This window comes from Alosa alosa, chromosome 4 (assembly GCF_017589495.1).
Source record: "Alosa alosa isolate M-15738 ecotype Scorff River chromosome 4, AALO_Geno_1.1, whole genome shotgun sequence".
Lineage (NCBI taxonomy): Eukaryota > Metazoa > Chordata > Actinopteri > Clupeiformes > Clupeidae > Alosa > Alosa alosa.
Window position 1 is genome coordinate 12,303,964 of NC_063192.1, and position 17,283 is coordinate 12,321,246.

General features: G+C 45.7%; 1 long non-coding RNA gene across 1 annotated transcript; it reads right to left on the minus strand.

Annotated features, from left to right (window-relative positions):
• Positions 1-265: 265 nt before the first annotated feature.
• Positions 266-7,958, minus strand: LOC125293600. The gene is made up of 3 exons (XR_007193381.1): positions 7,727-7,958; positions 6,785-6,893; positions 266-1,209 (listed from the first exon to the last, which is right to left on the minus strand). It is a non-coding gene; the product is annotated as an uncharacterized LOC125293600 (long non-coding RNA).
• Between the last annotated feature and the right edge of the window lie 9,325 nt (positions 7,959-17,283).

Genomic DNA, 17,283 nt, shown 5'->3' on the forward strand with positions numbered 1-17,283 from the left:
CACAGTTTCTCTTCCTTTCTGCTCAACTACAGTATGTCAAACTACTAGGTAATACTGTGCCATGTCCATAATGCAACTTCCTTGGTGAAATATTATTTAACTAATGTCATATCTGCGGTGAAAGGTGAAAAAACATGGTTCATCGTGATCCACTGAACGTGGATGAACATTAACTCCATAAGATGAACATTAACTCTCATAAACCCACATACCAACACACAAGTGAGAAAACAAACACACTGAACAATCAAAAACGTTTGCTATTTTTTTTTTAATTTGAAATACAAAAATGTGTCACCAATCAGCATGTGATCATAAAGAGCCATAGGACATAATCGCACTCATGATGTTTGTGTCTAGCTACACCGCTATGTGTGTCTTCTACTGAGGGCCTTAAAGGTCAGACTGTGCTGCCAATGGTAACTGTCGTTTAACAAACCAACAAAAGCAGACAGTCAAATGGGAAACTGAGAGATGATCTTAACTAACACAACATGTTTACTGATCGACACATTTCAACAACCAACCACACCACATTTATAAGAAAACAGATGGTGGTGCTTTATTGTATCATTACTGCAATCATCCTGAGTCTACTGTAATAATTCCTTAACGACTTCACTTTTGTTTGTGTCAAATGGAGTTACTGCCAGAAGCAGGAGATAGATACATACCACACTCTACCGCACTCTTCCCTGGCTGGGGCTGCGTGATGGGGGTGTATGGGGGAGTCGAGAGACACTCTGCCCAGGCAGCAGTGGAGTAGCCGGAGTGGCATTCAGGGGGGATGGGGGCTCTTAATGTAAAGAGTTTCTGCGGCAGTATACTTGCTGATTGCTTCGTTCTCACTCCTCACAACAACCAGCTAAGACACTGCCAGAGAAACACTCACAGCAGCCGGTGGGCGCCATCCTTCCTGTCTGTCCTCATCCTCGTCCTCAGGTCTGTCCTCTGCTTGGCAAACGCCTCCCCACTGAGTTTGGCCCGCGTGCTTGTGGTGGGCAGAAGACAGAATAGCGCAAATGGGGAAACAACTGAGAGTAATCCCAAACTCTCCATGCTTTTTACCCACATGCTTATTGAAGGATTGTTCAGCTTTGTTCCCTGATAAGTGTCCGTCATATCTCATGTTATGTAGACATTGAGGACAGACATGTTGACTTTCCTCCATTTTACTGGGTGGCACATGTTGTATGTGATAACACTGGCCTGCAAGAGGTCAAAGTAACATGATATTAGAGAAAGAAGAAGTCAGACAAACAGTTTTTTTTTATAAATACAGCATTCAAATATGATACAATATTATTGCAATTGTTTACATTTTACGATACAGGAAGTAGAGCAGTTCTGTTTTTCTGTGATTTATTTCTCCTGTATATTAACGCTTTATATACTGGGCATCTCGGCGACCCTCTTGACGTTTTTGTTCCCAACTCTAACTTCCTTTTTCCAATTTTCACTGTGACACAAGAGTCCACAATATCACAAGAGGCAACAAGATCTTGTGGCATCTCATGGCCTTTAGAAGCAACATGGTCAGACTCAGAGATGATGTGAATAACCAACATAAAATTAAATAAATATTGTGTTACTTGCCACCAATGTATTGTGCCAAAAATATATACACTGCAGTGATTTTCTCCCATCTTTAATATGTCAAAAGGGCAAAGTCATCAGTGCTGCCGTAAGGACAACAATTGGACATTTAAGAGTCTGTTAGAAGTCCAACATGGACCCTAAAATCACCTGCAGTCCTCCCATCACTGGCTGGGCCATGAGTAGCAGGGTTTGCCAGAAGGAAAGACCCGCTAACAGTATTAGTAACCTTGGGGTTGGCAGTCACAGTGGACTTCTACATCACTTTCAGGTAATTCAGTTCCCTGTATGAAAACACTGGAGATCATGGGAGAACCTGAGTGGAGCTTATTTATACCCCCCCTAACCCCCCCCCCCCAACACACACACACAGACACTCAAAGATACACCCATAAATCTTGAAATATCTATCTTTACAAAAAGCCTCCACAGTGGGTTCCTCATCCCTTGTTGACTGTGTGTGGGATCAGAGGATGCTTGTTCTCAATTCACTTAAACTGCCCTGAGGACTCCAGTCCACAGTCAAGCCCACAGCTATCACCCAGGAGAGACAGACAGACCTAGGTGAGAGGGAAAAACACACACACACACCTTTTTTTATGGAGCCACTGAATGCAAGGAGAGCCGTAAACCCCCTCTCGACCACAAATAGCCACACCATGACTCATGTTAGCGCAAATAAAGGCAGTCTCGGTTCATCAGGTTCAACTTTTGCTTCAGCAGAAGCTGTAGAATGAAAAGCAAAAGAAAGCACCTATGTTTCTGTGTCCATAGGTGTTCATATATAAAACTGACTGAGCTATATGCATGTATGTATGTATTGCTTTATATGTCATATCATATGCATAGTATCCTTTAGTGGAGCTGTTAATATCCTACGCAGTCAGTCTGCATGCAGCCTTGTGTGTGTGTTTGTGTGTATGTGAATGTGAATGTTTGGGTGTGTGTCTGACTCTGTATTGCGTGAGAGGAAGGCTGGACTGGACTGCGATTGCCACACACAGAGACAGAATTCCAGCGCTATCAGCTGGTATTCCCCACAGCAGGGCTATTTAAAGCTGACCACCCCAGACCAAGTGCACCCCTGCCTGCCAGGAAGTTGCCTTCTGACAATACAGTACCACACTGATATGAGGAAGCCATCTCCACTCACTGATGCCAGAGTGAGAGGGGGGAAATGATAGAGAGAGTGAGTGAGAGTGTGTGTGTGTATGTGAGAGAGAGAGAGAGGGAGAGAGAGAGAGAGTGGGGGTGAGAGAGGGAGGCATGATGGGGTGAGCTAGAGACAGATAATGATGGTGCTTCCAAAGGCTCTTGGAGCTCTAGAGAGAGATCCAGCCACTGAAGGCTGTGGAGACAGCGTGCTGGAACTCAGCTTGATAAATCCTGAGGCTGCATGGCGCAAGGTCAAGCCTCGTGGTCCGCAGTCACACACGGCCATAAATCACTCTGGGAGGGAGCTTTTTTTTTGTGAGGGGGAACGGCTGTGGCCATCAGAGGCTCCTACTCAAATAGTCCTTGGCTACTTAAGTCCAACAGCATTGTTTTTGTATTCTCGTAACAACCACTGATAATGCATTCCCCCAACTGCGGCGTGCCGACGGGTTATCAGCCTCTCTGAGACCACACCTGCGCAAATGACCTGTCTAGAGTCTGCTGTTGGTGCAGAGACAGAGCTCCCTGTTCTGATTCCACTGATAATCAGGTGTGCTGATATGAGTATGGAGCCAAGAGGCTCATTAAGGGTGGAAGGGGCGAGACTCAGGCTTCGTCCTCAAAAGATTTGAGGAGACACTGATTTAAAACTAATCCATTACAGGTTACCCGGGGGTTAAGGGGACAGGCACAGTGTGTCCCTCTCATGCAGTTTGACTTAGTTCTGTTCATTTCTGCCAGAATAAGGAGCAGAGCAATATCGCACAATCATCTGTGATAGAAAGCAGCTGGTGGAGTGACTCGGTTAACCTTTCACATTAGTGAAACATATTAATACACATATTTCACTGGATTCAGTTAATGAATAACCACTCCTAGTAGAACTCAGACCACTTGGCATTGACCCCCTGACCATGTTCGCAGCTACAGGCAATACTCTCAATTGCACTTGTCAGCCTATAACAGACTGCTGAAATGCGTGGATAGCAACCTGTCAGTCCAGCTCAGCTAATCAGGCGCATCTGCGTTGTGTTCATATTCCTCTACATGCAGGCTAAAGATAAGAGGGTTGTGTTTACTGGCATTAGAGGCAGAATCTACAGAGAGCTACTAGACTCTGACAGGTGGCAGCTGATATTTAGCTCTGAATATTTCTTCGGTAGAGGAAGTTTGTTTCAAGCTGTTGCTGTTCACTCGATTAATTTTTAAATGACGAACGACGACTGGGAAACAGTTGGATGGTTTAAGGGTGATTTTGGGGTCGGATATCTCAGAGCTGTAAAAAACAACAACACTGAGCAACAACTGTACATCTAAAAGTCATTGCAGGGGAAAATAAACAGAACTCATGAAAAGTAGAAAAAAAATTAAGGCCATAAAATGCATATTTACAAAACAATTTACACTTGGCTACATTGTTGTGGCTCTTTTAAATATGACAAATGTGCCACTGCTATAATTCAAGAGGACATTTTGAAGTCTGGTACCCCTTCCACTGAGTATAGAAGAATAGCACGTTACCCTTGTATGTCCACCCTCCCTCACACAGGCAGGCATGCACCTTGTGACCCTGTTTCTGCAGTGCTTGCTAAATCGCTGTGTTGTGTCCCGTCCCAGCGTCTGTCTCGTGAGGCCAGCGGCTGCCGCCCTGGCCACATGATGACAGGAATTCCTCGCTGCTTTGGCCCTGATGTAATCCCTAATACTGGCAAGCAGGAAGCCAAGGCAGGGACACAGCGTGCCTCTTTGGCGGCCAGCAGCACCGCACCACGCTGCGCCACGCAGACGCAGACCGCCTCCCCAACCTCTGACACACTTCAGCACCATGGGAGCAGATGTAAGTCTTGACCACAAGAAAGACACACACACACACACACACACACACACACACACACACACACACACACACACACACGCACACACTACACCACACCCACACACACACACACACACACACACACACACACACACAGTTTTGTGTGATGGAATATGATTGTTTTGACACTCTCAACTGATATCAGCACAGAAACTAGAGGACAAGAGAGTGCAGAAAAGTACCAAACTGTGCTGCGGAAAGGGAAAAAACCCACAGCATAGTTGTCTCTCTGAGCTTTTGCTTTCCTTTCATGTAGCTACAGTGACAATGCTGTTTTATCCTCAGCTTCCTTTGAAACGTATATTTCCCCCCGCATGATTTATGCAATGATTTAGTCTCTTCTGAACATTCTCAGCATGCTTTTAAGATCATGTCTAACTATAGATAGTGTGTTGAGTTGGTCTGCGTAGTCACTCAACAAGTAAAACACACACACACACACACACACACACACACACACACACACACACACACACACACACACACTCACACACACACATACATGCATAAATCTCACTGGTATGGCCCTCACACAAACACTCAAATAAAAACTGACAAAGTGACGGTACAGAGTAAATGCCACCTTTTAAATTAAAGGAAACAAAGAAATAACACCACTGACCTCTTCTTGTCTGTAAATTTTTCATCACTCACTCTCTCCCTGTCCTTCCCCCTCTCTCTCTCTCTGTTTCTCTCACTGTTGTGACTCTGTCCATTGTACAGCAGGCATGTCTTGCTCCCATACCCAAGTATTAATCATCTTAAAGGGAAAGCACTAGAAACCTGCTTGAAAACAGTTTCCCACACAAACGTCTGCACCATGCCCTAACACTAAAGATAGATGTCAGAGCTCCAGGGTTGTTCTTGTTTTGTTTGGGGAAAGTATGGAGTTTAAACTTTATTTGGGTCAACATATGGATTACAGTTTTAGGGAGAAGTAAGTGGAGATAAGTTTACGAGAAGAGGCTATCATGATTAAATTGTTATTCAGATCATCAAACGCAGTTGTGCTGCAGTGCAGTGATGAGATGATGGTGAAGCAATATTACACAGCATTTCTCTGGAAGGACTTAAAAGCGTCCTCCAAAGAAGAGATTAGCTGAGTGACGGACTTTTAGTTTTCCAAAAATGAGACTCGACATTAAAAAAGGAAGCCAGACTCTGTACATTTGAGCTATCTAGTAGGAGGCAAAGTGCAAACATTGCGCTCCTTGACAATATCAGTTTACTTTGGTGCCTCCTGATCAATGTCTGTGCTATTTGTAGAGCAGGCTCACATTAATAATTCAGGAGCACCCCGTTTGACCAATGAAACACACCAGTGGCTGTCAACGTCTGGTCAGCAGGCAAGGTGTAAGAGCAGCCACATGGCCACAACAATATGCCACAATTTGCCCATTTTGAGATACGTTTGGAAAGAAACTTCTTTTGGTGCTATATAAATTATGGTATATGGTCATTTGAAGGACAGATAAACATATCTGTTGATCCTCCTGAAATCGCTAACTATAATGCCTAAAGATGCAAGTGAGTATGCTGTCAAGCCTTTATCAGTTTATCAACTGCCTTGTGGGGGGCTTTGGTAAGGTTTTTATTTGGCATGCTTGTTAGGTTGTTAGGGCACAAGATTGAACTAAGAATCCAGTATAGTGCTTTAAAGCAACACTGTGTGGTGTTATTACCTTATAATAACATCTTAAAACTCATGGCGATGCCACTCTGATTACAGCAAGGGGAGTGGAGTCTCTGATGTTGCTGTTGCACAGATTGTTGGTTCTGCAAAATGCTTGATTTTTCCTCATCGTTCTTCCTGAGGAGGTTTTTTTGTGCTATATATTTATTTGATTTCACAAATCACATAAATGGCAACTTGATCCTATTGCACTAAGTAACGTTGTTGGCATAGATAGGAGCATGAGCCTTTTTTTTGTTGGTTTTGGATTAATTGAGTAGCCTTCTTAGTGCTACATTGGGTACCCAGCACATTGAAAATCACGGTGAAGGGGAATTCCCACATTGTTACTTTTTAGTATGTTGTCTGACGGAATTAAATATAAAAGTGTCTTCGTGAAACAAAAGTCAAATATTCTGCTCACATTCGGATTCAAATGTGTGGCAGTTGAAATCAGCAAAGCTGGACCACATGAAATTACTCACCTGATTGTGGTCAGTGGCTTCATGGTCCCTCTATGATCAAAGCATTACTTGCAAGATATTTAGGAGGGGGAGGGGGAGACTTGAAATACAGGAAGAACTTCCACCAGTCCTGCAAGACACAAAAAACACACATTGGACTGGTGTCCAGACCTTTGAACATAACATAGATTGTGAGTCAGACAGATACTTGACGTCCTTCTCTGGAGCTTCCAGTAAATCAAACAGATTTCCCTCTTTGTTGCTAGAGTAGGTGTTGTTTGCTCTCGAAATAGATGATATGTCAGAGGTGATGGTCTCCATGGAACCCTACCCTACCCCTTTACCATCCCCAACACAAACACACACACACACACACACACACACACATAACATGTCAATAATGTCTCTGAGGGCAAAAAATAAAATAATAGCTTAAGGGGCTTATGTCTGACGTAGAGACGAAAAGAATGTCAGGCTCTTGAGTGAAGCAATGGTCCTCAGTTAATGAGTCAAATGTGTGCAACCAGGAGAGTGGGCAAACATAAACACACTCACGTCACCCTCTCTCTCTCCCAAGGTTTGGTACACATCTCCGCTATACTGACCATTCAAAGTAATCCTGACCGTGCATGACCACACAATTGTCAGTAAGGACAACAACTGCAGTAACGACAATAACGTCTATAACTGTCTTATAGGCAAACTTGCTGCAGTTTACACCAATCTGAATGTTTTTCTAGGAGGTCAGGTGACAGTTATAGTTAACTTATGTGAGAGAATAAAAGAAAATCCTGAAACGCAGAATAGAAATATTAGTTATTACAAACTACACATAAAATGTCACAGAGAAAAGGTAAGAAGTAGAGAAATGTACACAGAGACTGCAAGGAAGGTCCAGGGAACGGGTGCTCCACCTTAAGAGTGACAACAGAGCACCAGCAGCTGGCTGAACTTGGCTCTTACCAGCAGAGATGAGCCTGGCTCTCTGGGTCATAGTCCGATCCCTGGTCCAGTTCACTCTTGTCCACCTCACTTTCTATCCCTCAGTGTTGTGCCTGCTGCCTGAGAGAGGTCAGTGAGAAGCACCCAGCTGTCCAGGCGGGTGACCACAAGCCTTGCACACTCTCTCCAGGCAAGCCGGTACAAGTCAAGACATGTTCCAGCACAGCTCAGCGCCATCAGCCTGAGCCTGTTCTTAGCCAAGCAGCCACTCAGGGAGGGGTGGAGCACAGAGAGAGAGAGAGAGAGAGAGAGAGAGAGAGAGGAGGAGGAGACAACAAGACAAGAAGTTGTTAGGTAAACAGTTTTAGAATGATTGGGGTTTGGGTTTCTCTACTTTGATGGGTTTCATTAACCATCTGTCAGAGACCTTCAAGAGTTTAGACACACTTCCTGAAGAATAGAGAACAAAAGAGAAGATTCATAACCAACTAATTCTAACTAGTATCAAGATCTCAATGTCTCCATACACTTATTCAGCTGCTGGCAATATTGTTTTTTAATTTAAGCTTCAGGAACTGTTAAAAAGGGATAGCTTCAACTGTGTTGTCCCATAGGTTTGCTAACCACTAGCAATTTTCCCCTGGGGACTTTCCTGGAGGATATTGAAAAACAGCTCCCCCTGGTGGCTGACCTCTCTGAGTGCTGATTAGACAAGTACCTCAATGCAGTAATCCAACACCAGGATGGTAACACAGTTGAGCTTTTCACATTCCTTTTTTCCACAAACATAACACCTTTGATAACCTGCATAATGATTGGCATTCTGACAATATCCATGCTACTCTGCTGTCACTACAGTGACATGAGTCTATAATTTGATGATTTATTCATTGTTTGACAGAGCCTGTGGAGGCCACAGCATATATTAAAGGCACCACCTGAAATTGTCAAACCCATTTAATTAAATTGTGAGGCTACATTTACTTGTTTTAAATACTAATACCAAAAAGGGAGAATTGGCCTGCCCGGCTCAGATCAAATATTGATACTGTGTCCATGAGAACATACTAAATGTTTAATCAGGTTGTGCTGGCCTATAGAATGTTTTCCCACCAGAAGACAGGTGTTTCTGGTGGTCTGAATGATTGGCTTCAATTTCATACCATAAACTCCACTTGCTGTCCTTCAAAGAAAGAACTGTAGCCATTAATCATCCAAGCATTTTTTTAACTAATTTTTACACACATATTATATAGTTATGATTTGAACGATACAACATGAATGATAAAGAAGGGCCGCATCTGAGCGATCATTTGTTTATGTTGTAAAGAGATTTTTCACACATCACCACATGAAGAAAAATATACTCATGCTCATACTCAAGTCGATGTTTCAAATTATTTCTATGTTGTTATATTATGTCATTACCTACATCCAATATAAACCATTTACTACTTTACGGAATAATACAATTGACAGAAAAATGGGTTTTATTCATTATTCCAAATATTTTAATGGTTATATTTCTATCCGACCTAACATCCACAGTGCCTGTAACATGACGTTCCAGCTACGTACGTATACCCACCAAGTGAAGCATAAGCTGAAGCTCAGGGTTATACGAGTTCATTAGTGCAGTAGTGTTAGTTCATCACTAGGCAGACTTGCAACTCAAGGTGCAGCAGCATAGCTCAGCAGAAGTGCAGAAGAGAGAGAGAGAGAGAGAGAGAGAGAGAGAGAGAGAAGGAGGCTCTTTAGTACTGCAGTCTGCTACTACTCTATGGAACTGTACCTGAACAGCATTGCACCACACCACTCAGGAACTGATGACCTTATCAATAAAAAAGCAAAGTCACAAAAGGCGCCAAAGCGCAAGATGAAATCATTGGAAATAACTGATGGCAGCATACATAGGAAGTGAAGTGAGGGCGGAAATGAAAAAGTAAAAGGCAGTGAAAAGACACGAAAGTAAAAGACAAGGAGAGGAGAAGACAGTAACAAAAGGAATGGAGCAGGACATAATGAAGGCTTGACAGAGACAGAGAGAAAGAAAGAGAGTGAGTGTGTATGTGTGTGTGAGAGAAAGAGAAGGAAAGCTATAAATTGCTCTGCTGCAACCTACCCAAGCACTATACATCTTCCCCCGTGTGGAGGGAACTCAAATGCTGCAGTGTCCACTGGTTAGAGGGAGTCAGCACACTTCTCTCTGACTGACCTACTATCTGCAAGATTGGAGCGTTATTTCACCTGAGTCATCAGAACAGAGCAGCCCACTTTTCTTCTCAAGGCTAAAAATACATTAATATCATACTTAGAGGCACTTTAGTGTAATTCTGACCAGGAAAACGGAATTGCCTCAGTCTGTCTGTAATCTAAAAGCGCGCACCTTTTTGAGCTAATTCCTCATTTTTACATAGCTCTTTATTCTCATTGCTGTCCTGCATGGGCAGAAGCTTGCATGTGCTGCGCCATTCCCCTTCCCCTCCTCTTGCTCCTCTTCCTGGCCGCACGCAGAAATGCTCACGAAGGAATCTGGCCACGGCCATTTATCCAGAAGGGTAAAAAAGTCAATGGGGGGGGACATGTGAGGAATCCTTACTCCAGCAAGTTCAAAGCTTGCTGCATTGATTACATCATCGGATCTGGAACACGGGAACGGGACAATGCACCATTAGAGAAACGAGTGCGAGAGAGAAAGAGAGAGAGAGAGAGAGAGAAAGGAAGAGCGAGGGAGAGATATAGAGAGAAAGAGAGAGACGGTTAGACCTCAGCGTACGTATGTGAACACAGAGGGCAGAGAGAGAGACTTCCAGCAGCAGCAGCAGCAGCAGCAGCAGTAGAGCCCAGGGCAGGAACAGCGGGCTGGCTGGCTGGCTGACTGGCTGACTGGCTCCTCTCCCATCACCCTCGTTGGCTGCACGTGACTACGGCTGCCTGCCACGCTAGCCTCACCACTGCAGGAACTGTGCTGCAGGACACTGCAGCATGGGCTGCTACTGCTCACGCTGCTGCTACCGCTCACACTCTGACGACGGCACACGCACCAGCTCCCTGCTCCACTTACCCAGCTGACAACCCCTCTACGAGGATGGAGAGAGAGAGAGAAGGAGAAGGAGAGAGAGGGAGAGAGAGGAGGGAGGAGAGAGGGGGGGGGGGGTAGAGAGAGTACTGGCCAGGAGAGGAGGGCCATGTGATGCTCAGTTAGAATTTATATTTGTACAGTGACTTGATGAGAGAGGAATTTTGAGGATGAAATGCACAGAGTTGGTACAGGAAGCACAATGCAGGGACTAATCGTCTCTGGAGGAATGTGGAGAGAGAGAGTGAGAGAGGGAGTGAGAGTGAGAGAGAGAGATGAGAGCAGAGCAGGAAGAGATGAAAGAGAGATGAGGGAGGTAAAAAAGAGGAGGGGGAGGGGCTGAAATGGAGAACGAGAGGAGGTCTAGGGGGAGGGGATTGCATTGCAAGCTTGCAGGGAACATCAGGTGAGTGCGGCGCTCTCTCTCTCTCTCTCTCTCTCTCTCTCTCTCTCTCTCTCTCTCTCTTCGCTCTTTCTCCCTCTTTTTTTGGCCGTGCAGCACTCTGCCTCCAGGAGCCAGTGAGAACTGCAGTTTCTCTTAATGATGTCAGGCTAAGATTCTGGCAATGATGGATCATCTCTTATCGCCAGCCAGTGCGCACTTCTAATCCTGCATGATTATGAGTGAGGACTGGAGGCGATTTTCCTAGTTTCCCTCTCTCTTCCTCTCTCTCTCTCTCCCTCACTCTCTCTCGTTCTCTCTCTACTCATCAAGGTGCATTGGATGCAGAGAGGCATTTGGAAGGATCCTGAGATGACCTCACAGTGTACACATCACCTTCAGTTTGGCCAGTAATCTCATAATTAGTGAACAGATATGAACAAGCCCTGAATCCCATGCAGTAATCATCTAATTAAAAAAAAAAAAAGTTTTTTTTTTTTTTTTTTTTAAATCTCCAATGCGCACAATCAAGCATATTGTACATATGTACATACATTTACAGAAATGCACAGATTTGGATATGTGGACGGCCATTCACTAGCCAACTGCCATTCACAAGGTGCCTGGTTGAGGCAATCAGTTTTACTGTGTCAGCATATTACTCAATAGTAGTAGCCTGTCGAAGGTCCCTGAGTGGAGTGGGACACACGGGGGAAGGGCCAAGGAGTAGACGACCCCATAGGGAAAGATGGAGGCTGCAAAGACTGCATGCAGATGAAAGTGTCAGTGCAGCATATTTTAACAGGCTTATGGGTGATGAGCAAACAGCCTTATGAGGGGGAGAGGAGGAGAGAGGAGACCCACAGCCAGTCCTGCAGTGTAAAGTGAGTTATGAGCCTCATGGTGCCTCCCTCCCCCCCCACACACACACACACACACACACACACACACACACACAGAATACACACACACACACACAGAATACACACATACACACACACACACACACACACACACACACACACACACACACACACAGAACACAAGCTCTTTTATGAACACTGACAAAAACACTCAACACATTAAAGCAGTTCTGCACACTCAAAATCCCCCCCACACACACACACAGAGACACACACACACACAGAGACGCACACACACACATACACACACATACAGAGACACACACACACATACACACACAGATGCAGCACAGTAGGCTTGGACCCTTTTAGCCAGGCTTCCGGAGGACTGCAACGTCCCAACAAGAGAGTGAAAGAATCCTTGTCCTGAATAGCACCCCCCGCCCCCCTTGCCATGTAAGATTTTACCTGCAGCTCTCACCCCCACCCCTCCCTCTCTTTTCCTCTCTCTCCCTTTCTCTCTCTCTCGCTCTCATTCTCTTCCTCTATCTCTACCCCTTTCACTAGTTTTTGCTTATCTCTGCCATCGTTAAGCACCCCCCATCCCTCCCTCCCTCCCTCCCTCCCTCCATCTCTCTCCCTCCATCCCCCCTCCATCCCACCCTACACCTGGTGTTGGCCAGCTCACAATTCTCTCCACTCGCTCCACTCCTCTCTGCCTAATCCAGACCTGCACTCTGTCACAATCTTCTGTTGTGTGCCGAGGCTGTGGCCAGTCTGTGGCTGACATGCAGCTACCTGACTCCAGCAGCCGGCGTCCGGTCCCTGCGTCTCTCGTCCCGTGCCCCCCCAGGCCCCCCCCCTGACAGCGAGTGCTCACTTTCGTCCCGGCTGCTGTGCCACTGCTACTGCTGCAAAACTCTTTAACTCTTTCCTAGCTAAACACTTACTGCAGCTGAAACACATTGCAGAGAACTTCAGCACTTTCAATCAGTGAGACAATCAGTGCACTACACACACACACACACACATACACACTTGCCTAGTCAGACACACACACAGCTACTGAAAGAACTGTTTGAAGCATGCACAGAAAGTAGAGCAAAGTCAAGGAGACGGCGCGGAAAGCTAAGCAGTCACTGAGTTGCAGCGTCAACTATGTTTTATTTATGTCTGCAGGCACTATCAGTACACCCCCCCCCCTCACCACTGATGCATTGTCCTGCACCCATTCTGTGGCTGAGTGTCCTAACTAACTAACTGTCCTAACACATTCCCGTCAACTTGTTTCAAAATCACACCATGTGTGCTCAGGACAGCACACACGTAGAGACACAGAGAGAAGCAAACTAGCTGGTGCAACAAGAACATGACATAACCCCTAGACGACCGCCAACTCTCTCCTGCGCTACACCGGATCTAGGCTGGCGCCAGCAGGCAGCCAGCTCTGGGCCAGACCTGGCCCAGGGTCTTACAGGACCTGCACAGGATGCGGCCCAGAACCCCTTACTAGACTCCACTGTTACACTTCCCAGTTCTCCTTTAAGAGTGATTTGCAGTCAAAGACAGAGTGAGTGAGAGAGAGTGAGTGTGTCTGTGTGTAAGACAGAAAGAGAGAGAGAGAAAGAGAGGTGTGATATTTCTTCTTTCTCCCATCCGAGGATGAATAATGTGCATAATCCCACCAGACGCCTAGCTGAAGCAGTCTGAAAAACAGCGGCAGCCCCTCGCAGTGAAACGAGGAAGATCAGAAAAGAGGGGAGCCAAAAGTTGTGCAGCAGCAGCAGCAGCAGAGACGGTACCCGATGGAGAGAGGACAGAGGAAAGTTGCGCATACTCACTCTCAGCCGGCCGCTGTTCCCCCGCCGCGGGAAGGAAGAAGGGATGAGGGACGAGGATGGAGAGAGAGAGAGAGAGGACGGCGTGAGCTCGGCGAGCGGCAAAGTTGACTGCAGCACTGCCTCCCGAAACAGAATGACATTGTTCACGCTCGCTCTCATTCTCAGACCCTCTCTCTCTGTCCCTTTCCATCTTCTGCCGGCTCTTACCCCCATCTCTCTTGCTCCCTCGCTCACTCTGCTGTGTCTTCCCATCTCTGCCTCTCTCTCTTACATTCTCCCCCTCCATCCTCTCTCTCTTTCTCTCCTCTCTCTCTCTCTCTCTCCTCTCCATCTCTCATGCCCCTCTCTCTCTCACACACTCTTCCCTCCCTCTCCCTCTCTCCATCTCTACCCAACCCCCATCTCTCTCTCTCTCTCTCTCTCCTCTCCTCCCTGCACTCACACTGGCAGCACAAACTGCACAGCTCAGCAGAGTTCCCCGTCTGCCGCAGCAGCTCCTGCATGAGCTCTGCGTATCTGAGAACGCCGTGACTTTTAAAGGGGAACGCAACCTCAAGGGTCAGTATGCACCTCCTCACCACACACACACACACACACACACACACACACACACACACACACACACTCACACTCACACACACACACACACACACACACACACACACACACACACACACAAAAGGTTTCCCTCCTTACACTTTCCTCAACGCAGCAGCTGGGTGCGATGCTCCTCATGAGAGGGACAACCCCCCATAACCCCACACACAACCCCCCCACACACACACACACACACACACACTACCCTCTCTCCTTAATTCAGCAGTACAGAGTGGGACCCTTTGAAAGCCTAAGTGTGGTGCACTTGGTGCAGGTGGCATCCATCAGCAAAGACAGCATTGTCCCACATTCTGAAATAAGGCTAGGTTAAGCTAAGCTAAAAGCCTTTTTTGGGGGTTCTGTTCTGCCTATGAAAAAAGAAACCAAGAAACTAAGAAGTGGTTTGACCATTCAGTGAGGTTATCATCATGATTTAAATATTTCACAAGGATGAATGACTGTTTAAGGCGATTTAAGGGGGCGTACTGTAATGTGGCCGCTTTGAATTTCTTTTTTCTTTGACAGAAACTCTATACTTTCTTTTGCTTGCATCTTAAGAAACCGGATCTGGGGGCGGTTTGGGACGTATCGACGCTTCCATTACAATCTGCAGGTCAACTGTCTGTGAACAACACCGATCCATTACCGCTGACGCGTCACACAATATCTCACTGAGGGGAAAAAACGCACAGCACATTTTTACCATCCTGTGCAGCAGTAATTGTTACGCAAGAGAAACCTTATTCACAGATTTCTTAGTCTTATTTGCAAATGCAGTAAATGCAGAATAGCACATGTTAAAAAATGTACAGCGATTTGGTGAATGAGGGATGAGGGGGCTGTTTGCCAGCATCTTGAGCATGCAGTACAGTCAGTGCATCTTAATTGCACCACTCTCACGTCAGCAATGTGGTGGCTACCTCTCTGCAGCTACACAGTGGCTTCTCTCTGTCTTTCTCCCTCTCTCTCTCTCTCTCTCTCTCTCTCTGCAGCAACTTGCATGGTTTCCTTGCTCTTCCTGGCCCTTTACTGGTGGTCTTGATGCATATCCTTGGACATGCCCTTGAATAAAAGTTATTTTCAAATTGAGGTAGATCATTTACCTCTCACAGGAATCTGGTCCCAGACTCCAGTCATAAAGTTAAAATCTTAGGACTGTAGGTTGGGAGGTGTGTGACAGCATTTTTAATAGCTGCCGAAGGGGTCAAAGTGTTTCAGTTTAGCTGCCACTGTCATTGTACCTTGTAGCCTTGTAGTGGTGGCTGGCTAATTGCAGTAAACTATGAGATGATTATGTATGTCTTGATGTCTGCTTGTTTGTAAGCTGTAGCTTTACAGCATTTGTTTGTCTGTGCCCTTCGTGACTATATGTGTGTACAACCATAAGTTACATGTCAAAGTCAAGAAAATACCACGCTTTAGGCAAACTGGACAAAAAACAAAATAAATGCATGTTTTCACAGCGTTGACCTCACATCGCTTCACTACGCCATGCATCTCCATTGAGAACTGCTGCATTCGCCCGGTCATCCGTGTCCTGTGCTGACTTTGACATGGATGAAAAAAAAGCCCTTCACAAGCAGTTTCCCCTGCATGGAGGTGCATTTCGGTAATGGCATCTCCGTTGTTAAATAAAACATAGGGGAGGGCCCCTTGCAAGAGGCCTATCTTATTACTGCTTGCTTCACCTGGCGCTTGGTGTTGCAGTTGTCTGGGACAGTGCCTGCAGCCCCTGTCCACCGACAGGCTCCGGGATACGTCACTAGTTCCTGTTCCTGTCACTCCAACTTCACAGCAGTGCGCCACAATCTGGGCCAAAACCATGTGGGAGAAGTAATCAAGCAAGCAAATTGTTTTGGCTATTGTTCATGTTAAGGTCATCAACATATTTTAGGTAAATTGGATGTGGAGATTGTGGAAATGTTACAAATGTTATGCATTGTATTTTAACAGGACATTAGCACTGAAATTACACCACAGCAAATTCAATGATTCAGTGTGTGTGTATGTGTGTGTGAGAGCATGTCTGTGAATGTGTGTGTGTGTGTGTGTGTGTGTCAAGTCAAGTCAAGGTTTATTTATATAGCACATTTATACATAGACACAATGTGCTTTGAGTGGAGAGATGTCATTAAATTATCTAATCTAAAAAAATAATACAATGGAGTGTTTTAAAAGCAAAGACCTGTATAGAGTGCATTACAGTAATCTAAACGACTGATAAATGTGTGTACTGTAAAGACAGGAGGCCACAGACTTAAGAAATATTTCTAAGGTGGTAAAAGGCTGTCTTTGTGTGTGTGCAATATGTGTTATCATGTACAACACACAGCACACAACAGCAGACCAGCACTCACGTCCTGTGAGATTATCCCGCTAGTCCATTGATCAAGTCGGGAAAGATAATAGATTCATTGATTTCTGTCACCAGCAGATTGCACACTTTAATTATTGGCCCGAGTCAGCTCTTCACGTGTGTGGTCAGTTGGCCTTTTACAGCTCTGGAAAACCCACGCCTCTCATCTGACAGATCCAGCTGGCCACCTGGACAAACATTAAAAACCTTGGACCTCAAGGACCTCGTCTGCAGCCTGCGGTAGCTTGGCCTTTCACTGACAGATGAGAGAGATTTTTTGGGGAAACGTGGAGGGGTGGGTGGGGTGGACTGTTATTGATGGAGATATGAGTTTGACGGGGAATGGAGGTAGGCAGGGAGTGCTTTCTGAATTCTGGGAGCCAGCTCCTCATGGATGACCTCATTCTCTGATGCTGGGCAGATTTCTCCCATGCAGCGCTGGCTCTGCTGCAGAGTTGAT